Here is a 23,774-nt window from a genome sequence, read left to right on the forward strand (position 1 = left end):
CCTCCTGCTAAGAGATTTTTTTCTTTCCCGTGTCCCAGTTAACACAGCAAGGCTCAGCATTTCTGAAATGTGTTTCAGATCTAGAGTTGGCTGGAGTAATTATGCCAGTTCCAGTTCTGGAACAGGGGCTGGGGTTTTATTTTATCTCTTCATTGTACCAAAGAAGGTCAATTCCTTCAGATCAGTTCTGGATCTATCAATATTGAATCGTTATGTAAGGATACCAACATTCAGTTTCTGTAGGACTGTCCTGCCTTTTGTTTAGCAAGGGCATTATATGTCTACAATAGATTTACAGGATGTGTATCTGCATATTCCGATTCATCCAGATCACTTTTAGTGTCTGAGATTCTCTTTTTAGACAAGCAATACCAGTTTTTTGGCTCTACCGTTTGGCCTAGCCTCAGTTCCAAGAATTTTTTTCAAAGGTTCTCGGTGCCCTTCTTTCTGCAATCAGAGAACAGGGTTTTGGTATTTCCTTATTTGGACGATATCTTGGTACTTGCTCAGTCTTCTCATTTTCGAAGAATCTCATACGAATCGACTTGTGTTGTTTCTTCAAGTTCATGGTTGGAGGTTCAATTTACCAATCAATTCATTGATTCCTCAGACAAGGGTAACCTTTTTAGGTTTCTAGATAGATTCAGTGTCTATGACTCTGTCCTTGTCAGACAAGAGAAGTTTAACATTGATATCAGCTTGTCAAAACCTTCAGTCACAATCATTCCCTTTGGTAGCCTTATGCATGGAAATGTTGGGTCTTAGGACTACCGCATCAGATGCGATCTCCTTTGCTCGTTTTCACATGCGACCTCTTCAGCTCTGTATGCTGAACCAATGGTGCAGGGATTACTCAAAGATATCTCAATTAATATCTTTAAACCGATTTTACGACACTCTCTGACATGGTGGACAGATCACCATTGTTTAGTATAGGGGGCTTCTTGTTCTTCCGACCTGGACTATAATCTCAACAGATGCAAGTCTTACAGGTTGAGGAGCTGTGTGGGGGTATCTGACGGCACAAGGGGTTTTGGAATCTCAGGAGGTGAGATTTCCGATCAATATTTTGGAACTCCGTGCAATTTTCAGAGCTCTTCAGTTTTGGCCTCTTCTGAAGAGAGAGTTGTTCATTTGTTTTCAGATAGACAATGTCACAACTGTGGCATACATCAATCATCAAGGAGGGACTCACAGTCCTCTGGCTATGAAAGAAGTATCTCGAATTTTGGTTTGGGCGGAATCCAGCTCTTGTCTAATCTCTGCGGTTCATATCCCAGGTATGGACAATTGGAAAGCGGATTATCTCAGTCGCCAAACGTTGCATCCGGGCGAATGGTCTCTTCACCCAGAGGTATTTCTTCAGATTATTCAAATGTGGGAACTTCCAGAAATAGATCTGATGGCTTCTCATCTAAACAAGAAACTTCCCAGGTATCTGTCCAGATCCCGGGATCCTCAGGCGGAGGCAGTGGATGCATTATCACTTCCTTGGAAGTATCATCCTGCCTATATCTTTCCGCCTCTAGTTCTTCTTCCAAGAGTAATCTCCAAGATTCTGACGGAATGCTCGTTTGTTCTGCTGGTAGCTCCGGCATGGCCTCACAGGTTTTGGTATGCGGATCTTGTCCGGATGGCCTCTTGCCAACCGTGGACTCTTCCGTTGAAGACCAGACCTTCTGTCTCAAGGTCCTTTTTTCCATCAGGATCTGAAATCCTTAAATTTTAAGGTATGGAGATTGAACGCTTGATTCTTGGTCAAGAGGTTCCTCTGACTCTGTGATTAATACTATGTTTCAGGCTCGTAAATCTGTATCCAGAGAGATATATTATAGAGTCTGGAAGACTTATATTTCTTGGTGTCTTTTTCATCATTTTTCTTGGCATTCTTTTAGAATACCGAGAATATTACAGTTTCTTCAGGATGGTTTAGATAAGGGTTTGTCCGCAAGTTCCTTGAAAGGACAAATCTCTGCTCCTTCTGTTCTTTTTCACAGAAAGATTGCTATTCTTCCTGATATTCATTGTTTTGTACAAGCTTTGGTTCGTATAAAGCCTGTCATTAAGTAAATTTCTCCTCTTTGGAGTTTGATTTTGGTTTTGGGGGCTCTTCAAGCTCCTCCATTTGAACCTATGCATTCATTGGACATTAAATTACTTTCTTGGAAAGTTTTGTTCCTTTTGGCCATCTCTTCTGCCAGAAGAGTTTCTGAATTATCTGCTTTTTCTTGTGAGTCTCCTTTTCTGATTTTTCATCAGGATAAGGCGGTGTTGCGAACTTCTTCTGAATTTTTTCCTAAGTTGTGAATTCCATCTACATTGGTAGAGACATTGTGGTTCCTTCATTATGTCCTAATCCTAAGAATTCTAAGGAGAAATCGTTGCATTCTTTGGATGTTGTTAGAGCTTTGAAATATTATGTTGAAGCTACTAAGTCTTTTCGAAAAACTTCTAGTTTATTTGTTATCTTTTCCGGTTCTAGAAAGGCCAGAAAACTTCTGCCATTTCTTTGGCATCTTGGTTGAAATCTTTAATTCATCTTGCCTATGTTGAGTCGGGTAAAACTCCGCCTCAGAGGATTACAGCTCATTCTACTAGGTCAGTTCTACTTCCTGGGCGTTTAGGAATGAAGCTTCGGTTGATCATGGTTTGCAAAGCGGCAACTTGGTCCTCTTTGCATACTTTTACCAAATTCTACCATTTTGATGTATTTTCTTCTTCTGAAGCAGTTTTTGGTAGAAAAGTACTTCAGGCAGCGGTTTCAGTTTGAATCTTCTGCTTATGTTTTTCATTAAACTTTATTTTGGGTGTGGATTATTTTCAGCAGGAATTGGCTGTCTTTATTTTATCCCTCCCTCTCTAGTGACTCTTGTGTGGAAAGATCCACATCTTGGGTAGTCATTATCCCATACGTCACTAGCTCATGGACTCTTGCTAATTACATGAAAGAAAACATAATTTATGTAAGAACTTACCTGATAAATTCATTTCTTTCATATTAGCAAGAGTCCATGAGGCCCGCCCTTTTTTGTGGTGGTTATGATTTTTTTGTATTAAGCACAATTATTCCAATTCCTTATTTTATATGCTTTCGCACTTTTTTCTTATCACCCCACTTCTTGGCTATTCGTTGAACTGAATTGTGGGTGTGGTGAGGGGTGTATTTATGGGCATTTTAAGGTTTGGGAAACTTTGCCCCTCCTGGTGGGAGTGTATGTCCCATACGTCACTAGCTCATGGACTCTTGCTAATATGAAAGAAATGAATTTATCAGGTAAGTTCTTACATAAATTATGTTGTATCCACTACCATTTGCAGTTTAAGTGTGTTTTTAATTTCTAATCCTATTTTAACATATACTATTAAAAGTTAAATTTTAAATTCAATCACTAGCATTTGTCAATATCCTGTATCCTTGTTCAGTACACATGATATATACAAGTCCGGAGTGCTATAGTGTGTATTCTTTTGGGAGCAAGTCCCTTCTTGCAACCAGTTGTAAATAAAATGATTACTAATACACCAGCACCTATACCCACAATAAACTAGTGACTAGAACTAGCTTGATATCTATGGGTGATTCTTAGGCCTTGTCCATAATATTAAACAAGTAGTGCCATTGGTTTTGTTTTATATTAGTTATTTTTTCTTACCTGGGGTATAGTCTTTTTTCATATTGACTGCTTTTTCATTACTTTTCACGGGCAAAATTAGGCTTCCGAGATCGCAAAATGCTGAGGTTTAGTGTGTCATTCTTGGCACAATAATTTTTTGGCGCGAAGGTACGTTCGGTGACACAAACTCGTCATTTCCGTCTTAGTTGACGCCGGGTTTTCTTGTACAAGGTTGCGTCTGCAATGACGCGAGTTGCGTCATTTCCGGATGTTGTTAGCGGCAAAAAATTTAATTTTGCGTTGTGCGTCATACTTGACGCCAAATAATTTATTTAAAACCCCACTTCCTATATGCCTTTTGCTTTTTTCTATGCTTAGAGGGTATGCTGTTTGCATTTTTTTTTCTCCATTCCTGAAACTGCCATGTAAGTAAATTGATCATTTTGCTTTATATGTTGTTTTTTTCTTTTACATTTGCAAGATGTCTCAATCTGATCCTGTCTCAGAAACCACTGTTGGAACCCTGCTGCCTGATAACAGTTCTACCAAAGCTAACTATATATCTGTTGTTAATTTGTGGAGATGATATCTTCAGCTGTGGTATGTAATAGTTTTCATGATAAGCTTTACATGCAGAGAATGTATCCATCAGTACTAGTACAATGCCTGTTGTTTCTTCAACATCTAATGTACATGATATCCCTGTGAATATAAAAGATTTTATTGCTGATGCGATTCAGAAGGCTTTGTCTGCTATTCCACCTTCTAATAAACGTAAAAGGTCTTTTAAAACTTCTCATACAGTTGATGAAATTTCAAATGACCGACAACATACTGAATTATCCTCCTCTGATAAGGTTCTATCTGATTCAGAAGATCCTACCTCAGATATTGACACTGACAAATCTACTTATCTCTTTTAAATGTAGTATGTTCGTTCTTTGTTAAAGAAGTGTTGATTACTTTGGATATTGAGGAAACTAGTCCTTTTAATACTAAAACTAGTAAATGTTTAAAATCTGTTTATAAACCTCCTCCAGTTCCTGATGCTATTTCTGATATGATTTCAAAGGAATGGAATAGGCCTGGTGGTACTTTTATTCCTTTTTCTAGGTTTAAAAAGTTGTATCTTTTGCGATCAGTTAGATTGGAGTTTTGGGAAAAAAATCCCCAAAGTTAATGGGGTTATTTCTACTCTTTCCAAACGTACTACTATCCCTATGGAAGATCGTACTTCCTTTAAGGACCCTTTAGATAGGAAACTTGAATCTTATCTAAGGAAAGCTTATTTATATTCTGGCTATTTTCTCAGGCCTGCCATTTCTATGGCTGATGTTGCATCTGCATCAACTTTTTGGTTGGAAAGCTTATTGCAACAGGAAGCAGATCTTTATTTGTCTAGCATTGTTTGCTTGCTGCAACATGCTAATCATTTTATCTGTAATGCCATTTTTGATATCATCAAATTTGATGTTAGATCTATGTTTTTTCTCTCACGCGTCCCAGTAAATCCCAGTGAAGGCTCAGGTTTTACTGAAGTGTGTTTCAGATCTAGAGTTTTCAGGGGTAATTATATTAGTTCCGTTTCAGGAACAGGGTCTGAGGTTTTATTCACATCTATTCATTGTCCCAAAGAAAGAAATTTCAATCAGGCCAGTTCTGGATCTGAAATTTTGAATCGTTTTGTAAGAGTGCCAAATTTCAAAATGGTGATTATAAGGACTATTCTGCCTTTGTTCAGCAAGGTCATTATATGTCCACGATAGACTTACAGGATGCATATCTTTATATTCCGATTCATCCAGACCTCTATCGGTTTCTGAGATTCTCTTTTCTAGACAAGCATTACCAATTTGTCGCTCTTCCATTTGGCCTAGCGACAGCTCCAAGAATTTTTTCAAAGGTTCTCGTGCCCTACTCTCTGTATTCAGAGAACAGGGTATTGCGGTGTTTCCTTATTTGGACAATATCTTGGTATTAGCTCAGTCTTTACATTCTGCCGAATCTCACACACATCAACTAGTGTTGTTTTTTCAAAGACATGGTTGGAGGATCAATTTACTGAAAAGTTCCTTGATTCCTCAGACAAGGGTCACCTTTTTAGGTTTCCAGATTGATTAAGTGTCTATGACTCTGTCTCTAACAGACAAGAGACAAATGAAATTAGTTTCAGCTTGTCGAAACCTTCAGTCTCAATCGTTCCCTTCAGTGGCTATGTGCATGAAGGTTTTAGGTCTCATGACTGCAGCATCAGGCACGATCCCTTTTGCTCGTTTTCATATGAGACCTCTTCAGCTTTGTATGCTTAATCAATGGTGCAGGGATTATACAAAGATATAACAATTAATATCCTTAAAAGGACAGTTTAGTCCAAAAAAAACTTTCATGATTCAGATAGGGCATGTGATTTTAAACAATTTTCCAATTTACTTTTATCACCAATTTTTCTTTGTTCTCTTGGTATTCTTAGTTGAAAGCTTAACTTAGGAGGTTCATATGCTAATTTCTTAGACCTTGAAGGCAAGATAATCACAGTGGTAAAAATATATAAATATAACTGTGTTGGTTATGCAAAACTAGGGAATGGGTAAACAAGAGATTATCTATCTTTTAAAACAGTAACAATTCTGGTGTAGACTGTCCCTTTAAATCCCAATGTTCGGTTCTCTCTGATTTGGTGGTTAGATTACCATCGTATAGTTCAGGGGGCCTCTTTTGTTCATCCAATCTGGACTGTGATCACAACAGATGGAAGTCTTTCAGGTTGGGGAGCTGTCTGACAGCACAAGGGGTTTGGAAATCTTAAGAGGCGAGGTTTCTAATCAATATTTTAGAACTCCGTGCTATTCAGGGCTCTTCAGGTTTGGCCTCTACTGAAGAGAGAACAGTTAATTTGTTTTCAGACAGACAATATCACAACTGTGACATATGTCAATCATCAGGGTGGGACTCGGTCCCCTAGCTATGAAAGAAGTATCTTGGATACTTTCTTGGGCGGAATCCAGCTCTTGTCTAATTTCTGCGGTTCATATCCCAGGTGTAGACAATTGGGAAGTGGATTGTCTCAGCCGTCAGACTTTACATCTGGGGGAGAGGTTTCTCCATCCAGATGTGTTTTTTCAGATTGTTCAGATGTGGGGTATTCCAGAAATAGATCTGATGGCTTCCCATCTAAACAAGAAACTTTCCAGGTACAAGGGTCTTCAGGCGGAGTTGGTGGATGCGTTAGCAGTTACTTGGTTTTACCAACCTGCTTATATCTTCCCGCCTCTAGTTCTTCTTCCAAGAGTGATCTCCAAGATCATCATGGAACAATCATTTGTGTTTCTGGTAGCTCCAGTATGGCCGCACAGGTTTTGGTATGTGGATGTTGTTCGGATGTCCAGTTGCCAACCTTGGCCACTTCCTTTAAGACCAGACTTTCTGTCTCGAGGTCTTTTTTTTCCATCATGATCTCAAATCGTTAATTTGAAAGTATGGAAATTGAACGCCTAGTGCTTACTCATAGAGGCTCTCACTGACTCAGTGATTAATTCTATGTTACAGGCTCGTAAATCTGTTTCTAGGAAGATTTATTATCGAGTTTGGAAGTCTTATATTTCATGGTGTTCTTTTCATAAATTCTCCTGGCATTCTTTTAGAATTCCTAGAATTTTTAAATTTCTTCAGGATGGTTTGGATAAGGGACAAATATCTGCTCTTTCTGTTTTGTTTTAAAGAAAGTTTGCTAAGCTTCCTGATATTCACTGTTTTGTATAGGCTTTGGTCTGTATCAAGCCTGTCATTAAATCAATTTCTCCTCTTTGGAGTCTTAATTTGGTTTTGAAGGCTTTACAGGCTCCTCCTTTTGAGCCTATGCATTCCTTGGACATTAAACTACTTTCTTGGAAAGTTTTGTCCCTTTTGGCTATCTCTTCTGCTAGAAGAGTTTCCGAGTTATCTGCTCTTTTTTGTGAGTCTCGTTTTCTGATACTCCATCAGGATAAGGCAGTTTTGCAGACTTTATTTAAATTTCTACCTAAGATTTTGAATTCTAACAACATTAATAGGGAAATTGTTGTTCCCTCATTGTGTCCTAATCCTAAGAATTTTTTTGGAGAGATCCTTATATTCTCTGGATGTTGTAAGAGCTCTGAAATATTATGTGGAAGCTACTAAGATTTCAGGAAGGCTTCTAGTCTATTTGTTGTCTTTTCTGGTTCTAGGAAAGGTCAGAAAGCTTCTGCCTTTTCCTTGGCATCTTGGTTAAGCTTTTTATTCATCAGGCTTATTTGGAGTTGGGTCAGGTCCTGCCTCAGAGATTCACAGCTCATTCTACTGGTTCAGTCTCATCTTGTGGGCTTTTAAGAATGAAGCTTCAGTTGATCAGATTTGCAAAGCAGCAACTTGGTCTTTTTTGCATACATTTACTAAATTCTACCGTTTTGATGTATTTGCCTCTTCAGGAAGCAGTTTTTGGTAGAAAAGTTCTTCAGGTAGTTGTTTGATTCCTCTGCTTATGTTTTAAGTTTTTTTCTTTTCATTTATGAGAAAAACGTATTTTTTTTGGGTGTGGATTTAATATTTTCAGCAGAAAATGGCTGTTTTTATTTTTATCCCTCCATCTCTAGTGACTCTTATGTGGAGTTCCACATCTTGGGTATTACTATCCCATACGTCACTAGCTCATGGACTCTTGCCAATTACATGAAATAAAACATAATTTATGCAAGAACTTACCTGATAAATTAATTTCTTTCATATTGGCAAGAGTCCATGAGACCCACCCTTTTTATGGTGGTTATGATTTTTTGTGTAAAGCACAATTATATTTCCAGTTTTTTTTTTTTTAAATTGTTTTTATTGAGGATAAGAGGATAACAGTAGGTACAGATTACAAGGATGGTTCAATAGTCATAATAATATACAAAGTCATCATGTGTACATTTCACTATATCTAGTAAGAAAGTCATACATCAGTGTCCCAATCCTCTATCCCTTTTTCTTTTTTCATCGTATCCATTGCAGGTAAATAACATTAAACATAAACATATTAAGCCAACAATATACTTTTAACCATCAGTATTTAACTTTGCAACTAGTTCGTAACTGACCTGTTTAGGCCGAATGAGTAAGTCGTAAATGCACTCTTTGTGGAAAAGAAGAAAAAAAAAAAAAAAGAAGAAGCAAGGGGGGTAGGATAAGGAGCCTGCCGCTGTCTGTTATATATCAATTCCCACTCTCCCCCCCCCCCCCCCACTCCATCCCGCCCCTGGTATAAAAGCCCCCACTCGCCTCTCAAAGAGGCCATGAGCATTTAGTCTGTGTCCTTGAAGGGGGTCAGTAGCTGCTTCTGAGAGTCTAGGCTTAAAGTTTTGATGTATTCACGCCACTTGGTGATGAAATGTTTAATTCTTTTATTGGTGTCCATTCTAGTGTCTAATTGCTCTATGAGTAGTTGCTTGTGTAAAGTACATCTAAACGCACTGAAGGTGGGGGCAGCATGCTCCGTCCACACCTTCAAAATGACCTTCCTGGCAATCAGAACTATAGTGGTGAGTAGAGGAACAAGTCTGAAATTATGTTCTTTCCAGTCTAAAAAGCAAATCTGCTCTATATCAATCTGAACTCTAATTTTAATGACGTTGGTGGTCCAAAAGACAATTCTACCCCAGAACTGTCTAACCTGCGGGCAGGTTACAAAGTAGTGAAGAAAGTCCGGGTCCCTGAGTCTACACTTACTGCACTCATTCAGTACTCTAGGATTCCACTTAGATAACCTCCTAGGAGTGATGTAATCTCTGTGTAACAGTCTAATCTGGGACTCTCTAAGGGTCATAGAAAGTGTTGCCCTCTTAGCATTCTTAATGCTCTGTTGAATTGTTACCGTCAAGTCCTCACTCTCCAGGCTCTCAGTCCACTGATTCTTTAATGTGTTTAAAGTATTAGTCTCAATTTGATTCAACAGTGTCTTGTATATCCCTGAGATTGTGAAATTGCCCAGTCTGAAGGAGCCCACTGCTACACCAAGCGCATGCGACTCCCAAAAGTGCGGATCCTCTCTAATTTCCAGTTCCTTTTTTTTTATGCTTTTTACTCCCACTACTTGACTATTAGTTAAACTGAATTGTGGGTGTGGTGAGGGGTGTATTTATAGGCATTTTGAGGTTTGGGAAACTTTGCCCCTCCTGGTAGGATTGTATATCCCATACGTCACTAGCTCATGGACTCATGCCAATATGAAATAAATTAATTTATCGGTTAAGTTCTTACATAAATTATGTTTTTTCAAATAAACATATGTATACTTTTTAGAACCCAGGATACTACCGGAGTGCATATTTTTTACATCCTCAGGTTGAGGATTTTTATATATGCAGGTTTTTCCCACAGTAGTTTAGTGGGGAGCTATCTAGTACCTTTAAGCTAAGATTGATTGTAGCTCTAAAAAAAAAAATCTCTCTCTCAATTTTTTGTTTCTCATATTGATATTAAATCTTTTATAGAGATTGTGTTTTGTTCCACTGTATGTTTTTCCTTTCAGGGATAAATGTATGTCTCAGGACTGCTTGAATAGCATGGTTGCTAAATCAGCAGTTTAGTTTCTGAGAGTTCCAGGCGTGGTAACTTATATTTTTCTGCAGAAATGGTTAAAATGAAGTACAAAATTTTTCCTTTTTCTGAGCCTCATATCCTTTAGGATGATGCTGGTTAGGCAATGCCATAGCTTTCTCCTTAATTGTCCCTAACTTTTATGGTGTCACATGCAGTGCCCTGCGGTTCCTCTCAATCTCCTGGAGGAGTTATTTGCCTGCAGAAATTGCTGCCCAGGTATCTTCTGCGGTGCCTGTGGCATTTTCTAGTTTTTCCTTTACTGATGGGAAATCGCAAGAGGAATATTAGAGATTCAGATAGTAAGGTTTCTGTACCTACTGCTGCTTAGTACTAGGATTCTCCTGTAAGAAATTTTTTTATGTTCCAGACCGTGCTAGGAAACTTTTCGCAGGTTTAGGAGAAGCCCCTGGGTTTCCTTTTTCCCGTATCCTGTCTTTTAAAAGATATTTCCTGTTGCTGTCTCCATTAAATATTCAGGGCGCACAGTGCCTAGAAGAGTAGGGCATTTCTACTCTGGCTAAGAGAAAATCGTTTCCTAGAGAGGATAGATGTTCCTTTGAGGATCTATGGACTAAGCTGGTGACGGTAGAGTCTCCTTTGGAGTAGATCCAATTCAGAATTAAGGCTCTTAGGCTAGCCAATTCTTTATCACTGATGCTATCAAGCAATTTCGGCCAGTAGCTGGATTCTGACTTCACTGTACTAGCTGCAGGGCGTTATGGACAGTGGAATTTTCCTATGAGTTCAAGTTTTCTGGTGCATCTGTACAATTCGGATATAAAGGTATTTGCCTTCAATCCAGGATTGATTCTCTCTGTTTGTCTGCAAACATGGACACAAGATATCCCAGATAGTCTGTGGACATAGTACTTCAGGGTTTCTACGTAGTAATCATTCTTTCTTTGTCTGAGGCAGATTCCGCTTCTCAATGATATCTGCAGGCCAGATAACTGTGAGGCATTTTTGGTAGTGCGTTTGGGATTTCTCTTCCCTGGGAATGATAGTTCCAGTCCCTGTAAGAGAACGGGGCCTAGGATTTTATCATTCCTGTTTCCGGTTCCCGAAAAGTGCATTTTCGCCCTTTAGTAGACCTGAAGTGTCTCAACAAATTGTCTCATGGTAACATTCTTCAAATGGAATCCAGTGGTTCCATTCTGCCTTTTGAACTAGGAGGGTCAGTTCATAATGACCATAGTTCTGGAGGATGTGTATTTCTAAGTTCCTGAGGTTTGCTTTTCTGTCAAACACTTTCAGTTTGTGGCTCTTCCCTTTGGTTTTGCCATGGTTTTCAGAAAGTCGCCATCTTTTCAACAAGCAAACTCTCATACTGAGATTTTGTTGTCTCTCTTCATTCCTCTAATGGAAGTGTGTCTTCAAATAAATTCCCTTGTTCCAGCTACAGGGGTAGTTTCTTAGGGACAAGATTGGTTTTCCCTATCTCTGAATATATTTTTGACAAAGGTCAGGAAATAGAGGATTCTTCCTCTTGCCTTTTTCGGCACTCTTCTGTTTGGCCCTTCAATGGCTTAAAGGGACATGAAACCCAACATTTTTATTTCATGATTCAGATAGAGAATACAATTTGAAACAACTTTCCAATTTACTTCTATTATTTAATTTGCTTCCTTCTCTTGTTATCATTTGCTGAAAGGTTTATCTAGGCAAGTTCATGAGCAGCAGAGAAACTAGGTTCTAGCTGTTGATTGGTAGCTGCATATATATATTGAATGTGATTGGCTCACCCATGTGTTCACTTAGAAACTAGTAGTGCATTGCTGCTCATTCAACAAATGATACAAAGAGAATGAAACAGATTAGATAATAGAAGTAAATTAGAAAGTTGTTTAAAATTGTATTCTCTATATGAATCATGAAAGAAACATTTTGGGTTTCATGCACCTTTAATGTATGGAGGTAATGGTCTGATGTTTGCTTCACTGGACATCATTCTTTTGTTCGATCTTGTCTGAGAGTCTGCGATTATGCATGTTTTGATTGTGTCCGAGAATCTTGTGCCTCTGTCCTGGAGGATAGATCTAGAGCTGCACAAACGAGATTCTTCCCTTGGGATCAGAGAGGGGACTTCATGTTGGAGCGCAGCAAGCGCTCACCTTGCTTGCAAGACGTAGCGGGTTCATTACCCGCATTTTTCAGAATCTTTGGGTTCCTTCAGGAGCTTCTGTTCGGGGGCACATGCTTCTGGAGACTTCCTGAGTTATACTCAAGTCGCTAGCCTGTGGGGTTGGTGTGTATGGACTTGGGAGGAGCCCGCTCTCCCCATTTCCATCTTGGAGTGGAGAGCGATTTACTATTCTCTTATGGCTTGGCCTCAGTTGTCTTATCCCGTTTTTCAGGTTCTATTTCCATAATCTCTTTTTTGTTATACTTTCTGCTCGGAGAGTTTAGGTACTCCGGGCATTGCAGTGTGTTTTGTTTTATCTTTTCGGATAAGGCGGTGTTTTATCCTAAGTGGAAATATTGTTTGGAAATTGTTTTTCCCTCTCTGTGTCCTCATTCTTATTTTTTGAGGTACGTGTGTGCACAATTTGGATGTTGTGCAGGCTTCTGTTTTTGTTTGTTTTCTCTGTATTAAGAAACTACTGCTACTTCTCTTTTTTCTGATTGAGAAGTTTACTTAGTTTGCTTTTCAGACTGCGGGACTGCAGTTTCCTGAGAGAGTTATGGCTCATTATTCGAGGGCTGTCTCTTCTTTTTGGGTTTTCAAAATAAAGCTCTGCGGAACAGATTTGCAAGCCTGCCACTTAGTTTTTCTTTGCATATTTTTTTCCAAATGTTTAAAATTTGATTCTTTGTCTCGGCTGAGGCTTCTTTTGGGGGTATAAAGGTTCTTCAAGCAGTGGTGCCTTCTGTTTAGGTTACCTGTCTTGTCTCTTCCTAATCATCTATGTCCTCTAGCTTGGGTATTGGTTCCCACTAGTAATTGATGATTTTGTGGACTCACCATATCTTAGGAAAGAAAACATAATTTATGCTTACCTGATAAATGTATTTATTTCCAGATATGGTGAGTCCACGGCCCACCCTTTATTTTAAGACAGACAGTTTTTTTTTTCTAAAACCTCAGGCCCCTCTACACCTTTGTGTTATCATTTTTTTCCATTTCCCTTCGGCTGAATGACTGGGGGTTATGTGGGTAAGGGAAGTGACATATATAGAAGCTTTGCTGTGGTGCTCTTTGCCTCCTCCTGCTGGCCAGGAGTGATATTCCCACTAGTAATTGATAATTTAGTGGACTCGCCATATCCGGAAATAAATTTATCAGGTAAGCATAAATTATGTTTTCCATATTAATGGGAGGAGAGTCCACTGCTTCATTCATTACTTGTGGAATTAAGAAGCTGGCCACCAGGAGAAGGCAAAGACACCCCAGCCAAAGGCTTAAATACCTCCCCCACATCCCCTAGTCATTCTTTGCCTTTCGTCACAGGAGGTTGACAGAGAAGTGTCGAAAGATTGGAGTTGTCTCTTATGGAGGGTAGTACTCTTCGAAATGGAATTGGAGTTTTAAGTAGCCCTGTCAGCCTCTCAGTTAGAGCATGGGTGAAGGTTAGACTCCGGAAATGCAGGGAGAGTCTTTCTGCAAAATCATCCCGACTCATGATTAACAGCTCCTTAAAGGGATAGTCTAGACCAAAATAAACTTTCATGATTCAGATAGAGCATGTAATTTTAAACAATTTTCCAATTTACTTTTATCACCAATTTTGCTTTGTTCTCTTGGTATTCTTAGTTGAAAGCTTAACCTAGGAGGTTCATATGCTAATTTCTTAGACCTTGAACCCCACCTCTTTCAGATTGCATTTTAACAGTTTTTCACCACTAGAGGGTGTTAGTTCACATATTTCATATAGATAACACTGTGCTTGTGCACGAGAAGTTATCTGGGAGCAGACACTGATTGGCTAGACTGCAAGTCTGTCAAAAGAACTGAAAAAAGGGGCAGTTTGCAGAGGCTTAGATACAAGATAATCACAGAAGTTAAAAGTATTATATTATAACTGTGTTGGTTATGCAAAACTGGGAAATGGGTAATACAGGGATTATCTATCTTTTAAAACAATAAAAATTCTGGTGTAGACTGTCCCTTTAAGCAATCAGCGTTGACGAGTTTCGCTGCCTGCTTTCTGCACTCAAGTCCTTGTCAGGAGTGATGCTACTAACCTGTCACACTTGAAGGGCCGTGTTACTGTTCCACGGCATAGATTCTGGTAAGATCTTTAATTTATATACATACGCAAGAAGACAAGGTCACAGTGTGTCTCCTTTTATCTGCATAGAATCAAGGGTTAATATCCCTGGAAGAGGGATTTTTGAACAGGGGAGGATTTATGCATAATATCTTTATTGTGTTTGATGCTGCGTCATGTGTGAGATGAGGCTTTAGCAATGTGTGAACAGTCAGGTGAAGATCGGTGCGGCCATTTTTTGGTGCGTTTTCTCTATAGTGCAGGAGCGGTCCTGCATGGCACTCCATGTGACCGGGTGTGACCTCTTCAACTTCCTCTTTCCTGATCGGCAATTGCGGGTGACATAACGGTTTCTCTGTGGTCCAGGTCATAGGAGGTGGTGAGTGCCCCGGCCATTGGTGTATAAAGGTGCCATTTAATCTATCTAGTCCGTATTAAAGGCACAAGCTATGGAGGACTCTGATATGTTAGATGATACTCCCTCTTTAATTAAATCTAATACCTGTGTTTATTGTGAGGAGGTACAGGTTGATCCGCCTGCTCAATTGTGTTCTTTTTACAGATATATGTAAAAAGACTAAGATATTTAGTACTACTGAGACGTCCACCTCGGAGCGTTCTCCGTCCCGCAAGGTGCGTTCCCTACATTAATCTCCAATTACACATGAGGGGCCCCTTGGCCACCAGATTTCGCTGCCCAGTTGCAAACAGCGGTATCTGCGGCCTTCAATGCCTTACCACGCCCTGTGAAGCACAAGCGAAGGGAAAGACATAGCCTTCCGTCCCAGGGGTCATCTACTTCGTTGGAGGTCTCTGATAGATTAACATTGATGAGGATGTCTCCGACTCTTCGAAGGGCGCTCTTTCTGGGACGGATGCTTTCTACGTTGGAGGTTCCGGAACCGAGACGTCCGGAAGAACCTTCGATACCTAAGCTTGATAGGGTTTACAAGGATAGGGTGGTGCCTCAGACCTCCCCAGTCCCCGTGAAGATGGCTACTATTATTAAGAATGAGTGGGAGAAACTTGGCTCATCCTTTTCTCCCTCTACCTCGTTTAAAAGTTGTTCCCCGTTCCGGACTCTCAGCTTGAGCTATGGGGGGCCATTCCTAAAGTGGATGGAGCTATCTCTATACTCGCTAAGCGTACGACTATTCCCCTCGAGGATAGTTTGTCGTTTAAAGAGCCCATGGAAAAAAATTAGAATCCATGTTAAGGAAGATGTTTCAACTCACGGGGCATCGGCGATCGATGGGGTGGCTGGAGCGGCTACATACTGGTGTGACGCACTGCCAGCTATGGTCGAGGTGGAGACTCCCCTCGAGGAGATACAGGAAAAGATTAAGGCCTTAAGGGTAGCTAATTCTTATATCTGTGATGCTAATATGCTGGTTATTCGCCTGAATGCCAAGACATCAAGTTTCTCTGTTCTAGCCTGCAGGGCTTTGTGGCCAAAGTCATGGTCTGCTAACATGACTTCCAAGTCTAGATTACTATCCCTTCCTTTTCAGGGGAAAGTTATTTTTGGTCCAGGCCTGGACTCTATCATATCCACAGTCACGGGAGGCAAGGGTGCTTTCCTTCCCCAGGAGAAGAAGAATAAGCCTAAGGGCTCTATTTTTTGTCCCTTTCATTTGGACAAGTCTCAACACCAGCAGCCAGCTGCGAACAGCGAGCAGTCCAAGGGATCTTGGAAGCTGGCTAAATCTTTGAACAAATCCAAGCAGAGCAAGAAACCCGCCGAGACAAAGTCAGCATGAAGGTGTGGCCCCGATCCGTTTCTGGATCGCGTAGGGGGCAGACTATCTCTGTTCACAGAGGCTTGGATGAGAGATGTACAGGATCCTTGGGTTCTGGATGTTATCACCCAGGGTTACAGGATAGGGTTCAAGACTCATCCGCCCAGGAGCAGATTCCTCCTGTCAAACCTATCCTCAAGACCAGAGAAGAGAGATGCCTTTCTAGAGTGCGTGAGGGATCTCTCCTCTCTTACGAGTAATCATTCCAGTAACATAGAAACATAGATATTGACGGCAGATAAGAGCCATAGGCCCAGCAAGTCTTCCCAACCTTACCTAACAGTATAAACTTATCTAGTTTGTAGGATAGCCTTATGCTTGTCCCATGCATTTTTAAAGTCCCCCACAGTGTTTGTTGCTACTACCTCTTGAGGAAGTTTATTCCATAAATCAATCACTCTTTCTGTAAAGAAGTGCTTCCTCAAATTACTCCTGAATCTACTACCCTTTAGCAGTACCTCTAGCAGAAAAGGGTCTAGGGTACTATTCAAACCTTTTTGTGGTCCCAAAGAAGGAGGGCACGTTTCGCCCAATTCTGGACCTAAAGTGCCTAAGCAAGTTTCTGTCAGTTCCATTGTTCAAAATTGAGACGATCAGATCGATTCTGCCCCTAATTCAAGAGGGGCAATTTATGATAATAGACTTGAAGGATGCTTACCTTCACGTGCCAATCCACAGGGACCGCTTCACGTTCCTAAGATTCTCTTTTCTGGACCAACAATTCCAGTTTGTGGCCCTACCGTTTGGTCTTGCGACTGCCCCAAGAGTCTTTAAGAAGGTTCTGGGAGCGCTACTTGCGGTAGCGAGAGCCGGAGGTATTGCTGTGGCTCCTTATCTGGACAATATCCTGCAGTCTCACGGAGGACCATGCAAGGGCTCTTCTTCTTCCCCCTTCAATCCCACGGATGGAAGATAAACGAGGGAAAGAGTTCTCTGGTTCCCAGCAACAGGGTGGAGTTCCTGGGTACGAGAATAGATTCCATATCTATGAAGAACTTCTTGACAGATCAGAGACATTCCAAGATTGCGTCTAGCTGTCTTGTCCTTCAGACCTCCTCAAAGCCATCTGTGGCCAGGTGCATGGAGGTGATCGGGCTCATGATTTCCAGCATATGTCATTCCTTTTGCTTTTGCCAGGTTCCATCTCAGACCTCTGCAGTTATGCATGTTGAGACCATCCTGGGAGATTGTGACCACAGATGCAAGTCTATCAGGATGGGGAGCTGTTTGGGGTGCCAGAAGGGCACAGGGCAGGTGGACTTAAGAGGAGTCGATCCTACCGATAAATATCCTGGTACTAAGAGCAATATACAACGCTCTGAGGGCTTGGCCCCTCTTGGGGTCGTCCCGTTTCATCAGATTCCAGTCGGACAACATTACCTCCGTAGCGTACATAAACCATCAGGGGGGGAATGAGAAGCTCCCTAGCCATGAGGGAGGTGTCTCGGATTCTTGAATGGGCAGAAACCCACAGCTGTTCGCTATCAGCGATCCACATTCCGAGTGTGGACAATTTGTGGAGATCTGCAACAGATGGGGGACGCCGGAGATAGATCTCATGGCGTCCAGACTCAACTTTAAGCTAGCCAGATACGGGTTGCGGTCCAGGGATCCACAGGCAGAGGTGTCAGATTCCTTATCGGTACCTTGGGAGTTCAACCTAATTGAAATATTTCCCCCGTTGTCACTTCTTCCTCGAGTGGTGGCCCGCATCAAACAGGAGCAAGCTTCGACCATTCTGATTGCTCCGATGTGGCCACGGAGGACGTGGTTTGCGGATCTGGTGGGAATGTCGTTGTCTCCTCCATGAAGGTTACCCTGTTGCAGAAATCTGCTGGTTCAGGGTCTTTTTCTCCACCAAAATCTCGATTCTCTGAGGCTGACTGCGTGGAGATTGAACGCCTAGTCTTGGCCAAGAGAGGGTTCTCGAAGAGAGTGATTGATACTCTTTCAGGCCAGTAAACCGGTCACTTGTCACATCTATCATAAGGTGTGGAAGACCTATTTATCCTGGTTTGAGGAACATGGATTTCCCTGGCACAAAATTAAGGTATCCAGGATTCTGACTTTTCTCCAAGATGGTCTGGATAGGGGTCTTGCTGCCAGTTCCTTAAAGGGAAAGATTTCGACTTTATCGGTTCTGTTACACAAGAAGCTAGCAGAGCTTCCTGATATTCAGTCCTTTGTTCAGGCTTTGTCAAGAATTGGACCGGTATTTAGAACTTCTGCTCCTGCTTTAAAACCCTTTATTGTTAAATTAGGAAATCCTAAACAAGGTGAAGCTGCATACATACACACCAAGAAAAATCAGTGCATGTTGAGGGGAGATCAGTCTTGAATTTTTCTAATAAGACCAACAATATATAGTTGTTGCTATCACCCATTGACCATTAGTGGGAATTATACTCCTGCTCCTTTATAATGTGAGGTTTGTTGGTATGTGTTTGGTAGGGAGGATGTTGCAGTCTCTCTGACAAATTCATTTTTTTAGCTGAACTTAGTGTCTAGTTGATTTAAATATTTTACCATTTTTCATTAATCATATGATATTTAGAAGGTTATGTTGTCTCATTGAAAGAAAAGTCTAATATCACATTAGAGGTCGCATGGGTGTATGGTTTTGATATTTGCCAAGAAAGAGACAGTTTTAGCTCACTGTGCCAACTGCAATTTCCCTCCTAATGTTTATAAAAAAATCCAATCTACAAGTATTCTTTGCACATTTATTTTTATTTATTTCTCTATCTTGTATTTGTTTGCTTTAATTAACTGTTTTAGTTCTTCCCTGAGATTTTACTGCCCAGTAACTGATCTAGAAAGATTGATTCCTATAAGCTAAATGTAGCCACCAGCAAACGCTACCCAGTGTTCTCAACCAAAATTGGGCCGGTTCATAAGCTTATACTCCTACTTTTTAAAATAAATATACCAAGAGAATGAAGAAACATTTATAATAGGAGTAAATTAAAAAGTTGCTTAAAATTGCATGCACTATCTGGATTATGAAAAAAAGAAAATGTGGGTTTCATATATCTTTTAAGCAAGGTGAAAAGAGCTTTGAAATGTTTTTTATTTTTTATTTTTTTATTGTGACTTAATATGCCACCTAAAGAGACATTTCTTACGCTTTCTTTTGTTACAGTGTGTTGTGCGATTGGCTGAAGGCAAAACTCAGTGGTCCAAGTAACCAATTGGTGGAGCAGCGAGAGCAGCGGGTGCAGACATTGGCACTGTACAACTCTTTAGAGTCACAGGAAGGTCGCTCTGTGCGGGTGAATGTCTGTGTAAAGGTGAGTTTAGGGGAGATTAGTTCACAAAACTTTCAGGAACTCTGAAGCACAATCCACTACTAGGCACTAAGTTTCTTTCATGTAATTAGCAAGAGTCCATGAGCTAGTGACGTATGGGATATACATTCCTACCAGGAGGGGCAAAGTTTCCCAAACCTTAAAATGCCTATAAATACACCCCTCACCACACCCACAATTCAGTTTTACAAACTTTGCCTCCGATGGAGGTGGTGAAGTAAGTTTGTGCTAGATTCTACGTTGATATGCGCTCCGCAGCAAGTTGGAGCCCGGTTTTCCTCTCAGCGTGCAGTGAATGTCAGAGGGATGTGAGGAGAGTATTGCCTATTTGAATGCAGTGATCTCCTTCTAAGGGGTCTATTTCATAGGTTCTCTGTTATCGGTCGTAGAGATTCATCTCTTACCTCCCTTTTCAGATCGACGATATACTCTTATATATACCATTACCTCTGCTGATTCTCGTTTCAGTACTGGTTTGGCTATCTGCTATATGTAGATGAGTGTCCTGGGGTAAGTAAGTCTTATTTTCTGTGACACTCCTAGCTATGGTTGGGCACTTTGTTTATAAAGTTCTAAATATATGTATTCAAACATTTATTTGCCTTGACTCAGAATGTTCAACTTTCCTTATTTTTCAGACAGTCAGTTTCATATTTGGGATAATGCATTTTAATTTAACATTTTTTACCTTAAAATTTGACTTTTTCCCTGTGGGCTGTTAGGCTCGCGGGGGCTGAAAATGCTTCATTTTATTGCGTCATTCTTGGCGCGGACTTTTTTGGCGCAAAAATTCTATTTCCGTTTCCGGCGTCATACGTGTCGCCGGAAGTTGCGTCATTCTTTGACGTTATTTTGCGCCAAAAATGTCGGCGTTCCGGATGTGGCGTCATTTTTGGCGCCAAAAAGCATTTAGGCGCCAAATAATGTGGGCGTCTTATTTGGCGCGAAAAAAATATGGGCGTCACTTTTGTCTCCACATTATTTAAGTCTCATTTTTTATTGCTTCTGGTTGCTAGAAGCTTGTTCTTTGGCATTTTTTCCCATTCCTGAAACTGTCATTTAAGGAATTTGATCAATTTTGCTTTATATGTTGTTTTTTTCTTTTACATATTGCAAGATGTTCCACGTTGCAACTGAGTCAGAAGTTACTTCAGGAAAGTCACTGCACAGTGCTGGAGCTACCAAGCTAAGTGTATCTGCTATAAACTTTTGGTATCTGTTTCTCCAGCTGTTATTTGTATTGCATGTCATGTCAAACTTATTAATGCAGATAAAATTTCCTTTAGTACTGTTACATTACCTGTTGCTGTTCCGTCAACATCTAATTTTCAGAGTGTTCCTGATAACATAAGAGATTTTATTTTTTAAATCCATTAAGAAGGCTATGTCTGTTATTTCTCCTTCTAGTATACATAAAAGTCTTTTAAAACTTCTCTTTTTTTAGATGAATTTTTAAATGAACATCATCATTCTGATACTGATAATGGTTCTTCTGGTTCAGAGGTTTCTGTCTCAGAGGTTGATGCTGATAAATCTTTGTATTTGTTCAAGATGGAATTTATTCGTTCTTTACTTAAAGAAGTGTTATTTGCATTAGAAATAGAGGATTCTGGTCCTCTTGATTCTAAATGTAAACGTTTAAATAAGGTTTTTAAATCTCCTGTAGTTATTCCAGAAGTGTTTTATCTCCCTGATGCTATTTCTGAAGTAATTTCCAGGGAATGGAATAATTTGGGTAATTTATTTACTCCTTCTAGACGTTTAAGCAAATTATATCCTGTGCCATCTGACAGATTAGAGTTTTTTTGAGACAAAAATCCCTAAGGTTATGGGGCTATCTCTACTCCTGCTAATGTACTACTATTCCTACGGCAGATAGTACTTCATTTAAGGATCCTTTAGATAGGAAAATTGAATCCTTTCTTAGAAAAGCTTACTTATGTTCAGGTAATCTTCTTAGACCTGCTATATTTTTAGCGGATGTTGCTGCAGCTTCAACTTTTTGATTAGAAGCTTTAGAGCAACAAGTAACAGATCATAATTTTATAGCATTATTATTATTCTATAACATGCTAATAATTTTATTGGTGATACCATCTTTTGATATCATTAGAGTTGATGTCAGGTATATGTCTCTAGCTATTTTAGCTAGAGAAGCTTTATGGATTAAACTTGGAATGCTGACATGTCTTCTAAGTCATCTTTGCTTTCCCTTTCTTTCCAGGGTAAATAATCATTTTAGTTCCTTTCCTTACAAGGAACAAAAGCCTGATCCTTCATCCTCAGGAGCGGTATCAGTTTGGAAACTATTTCCAGTTTGGAATATATTCAAGCCTTATAGAAACCTATAGCCAGCTCCTAAGTACCTATGAAGGTGCGGCCCTTATTCCAGCTCAGCTGGTATGGGGCAGATTACGTTTTCTTCAAAGAAATTTGGATCAATTCCGTTCTTAATCTCTGGTTTCAGAAACATTGTTTCAGAAAGGTACAGAATTGGCTTCAAGTTAAGGCCTCCTGCTAAGAGATTCTTTTCTTTCCCGTGTCCCAGTTAACACAGCAAAGGCTCAGCATTTCTGTAATGTGTTTCAGATCTAGAGTTGGCTGGAGTATTTATGCCAGTTCCAGTTCTGGAACAGGGGCTGGGGTTTTATTTTATCTCTTCATTTGTACCAAAGAAGGTCAATTCCTTCAGACCAGTGCCGGATCTGTCATTATTGAATCGTTATGTTAGGATACCAACATTCAAGATGGTTACTGTAGGACTATCCTGCCTTTTGTTTAGCAAGGGCATTATATGTCTACTATAGATTTACAGGATGTGTATCTGCATATTCCGATTCATCCAGATCACTTTTAGTGTCTGAGATTCTCTTTTTAGACAAGCATTACCAGTTTTGTGGCTCTACCGTTTGGCCTAGCCTCAGTTCCAAGAATTTTTTTCAAAGGTTCTCGGTGCCCCTTTTTTCTGTAATCAGAGAATAGGGTTTTGGTATTTCCTTATTTTGGACGATATCTTGGTACTTGCTCAGTCTTCTCATTTTCGAAGAATCTCATACGAATCGACTTGTGTTGTTTCTTCAATTTCATGGTTGGAGGATCAATTTACCATTCAGTTCATTGATTCCTCAGACAAGGGTAACCTTTTTAGGTTTTTGTACATAAATTCAGTGTCTATGACTCTGTCCTTGTCAGACAAGAGAAGTTTAACATTGATGTCAGCTTGTCAAAACCTTCAGTCACAATCATTCCCTTTGGTAGCCTTATGCATGGAAATGTTGGGTCTTAGGACTGCCGCATCAGATGCGATCTCCTTTGCTCGTTTTCACATGCGACCTCTTCAGCTCTGTATGCTGACCCAATGGTGCAGGGATTACTCAAAGATATCTCAATTAATATCTTTAAACCGATTTTACAACACTCTCTGACATGGTGGACAGATCACCATCGTTTAGTTCAGGGGGCTTCTTTGTTCTTCCGACCTGGACTATAATCTCAACAGATGCAAGTCTTACAGGTTGGGGAGCTGTGTGGGGGTATCTGACGGCACAAGGGGTTTGGGAATCTCAGGAGGTGAGATTTCCGATCAATATTTTGGAACTCCGTGCAATTTTCAGAGCTCTTCAGTCTTGGCCTCTTCTCAAGAGAGAGTTGTTCATTTGTTTTCAGATAGACAATGTCACAACTGTGGCATACATCAATCATCAAGGAGGGACTCACAGTCCTCTGGCTATGAAAGAAGTATCTCGAATTTTGGTTTGGGCGGAATCCAGCTCCTGTCTAATCTCTGTGGTTCATATCCCAGGTATGGACAATTGGAAAGCGGATTATCTCAGTCGCCAAACGTTGCATCCGGGCGAATGGTCTCTTCACCCAGAGGTATTTCTTCAGATTGTTCAAATGTGGGAACTTCCAGAAATAGATCTGATGGCTTCTCATCTAAACAAGAAACTTCCCAGGTATCTGTCCAGATCCCGGGATCCTCAGGCGGAGGCAGTGGATGCATTATCACTTCCTTGGAAGTATCATCCTGCCTATATCTTTCCGCCTCTAGTTCTTTTTCCAAGAGTAATCTCCAAGATTCTGAAGGAATGCTCGTTTGTTCTGCTGGTAGCTCCGGCATGGCCTCACAGGTTTTGGTATGCGGATCTTGTCCGGATGGCCTCTTGCCAACCGTGGACTCTTCCGTTAAGACCAGACCTTTTGTCTCAAGGTCCTTTTTTCCATCAGGATCTGAAATCCTTAAATTTAAAG

This window comes from Bombina bombina, unplaced genomic scaffold (genome assembly GCF_027579735.1).
Source record: "Bombina bombina isolate aBomBom1 unplaced genomic scaffold, aBomBom1.pri scaffold_455, whole genome shotgun sequence".
NCBI lineage: Eukaryota > Metazoa > Chordata > Amphibia > Anura > Bombinatoridae > Bombina > Bombina bombina.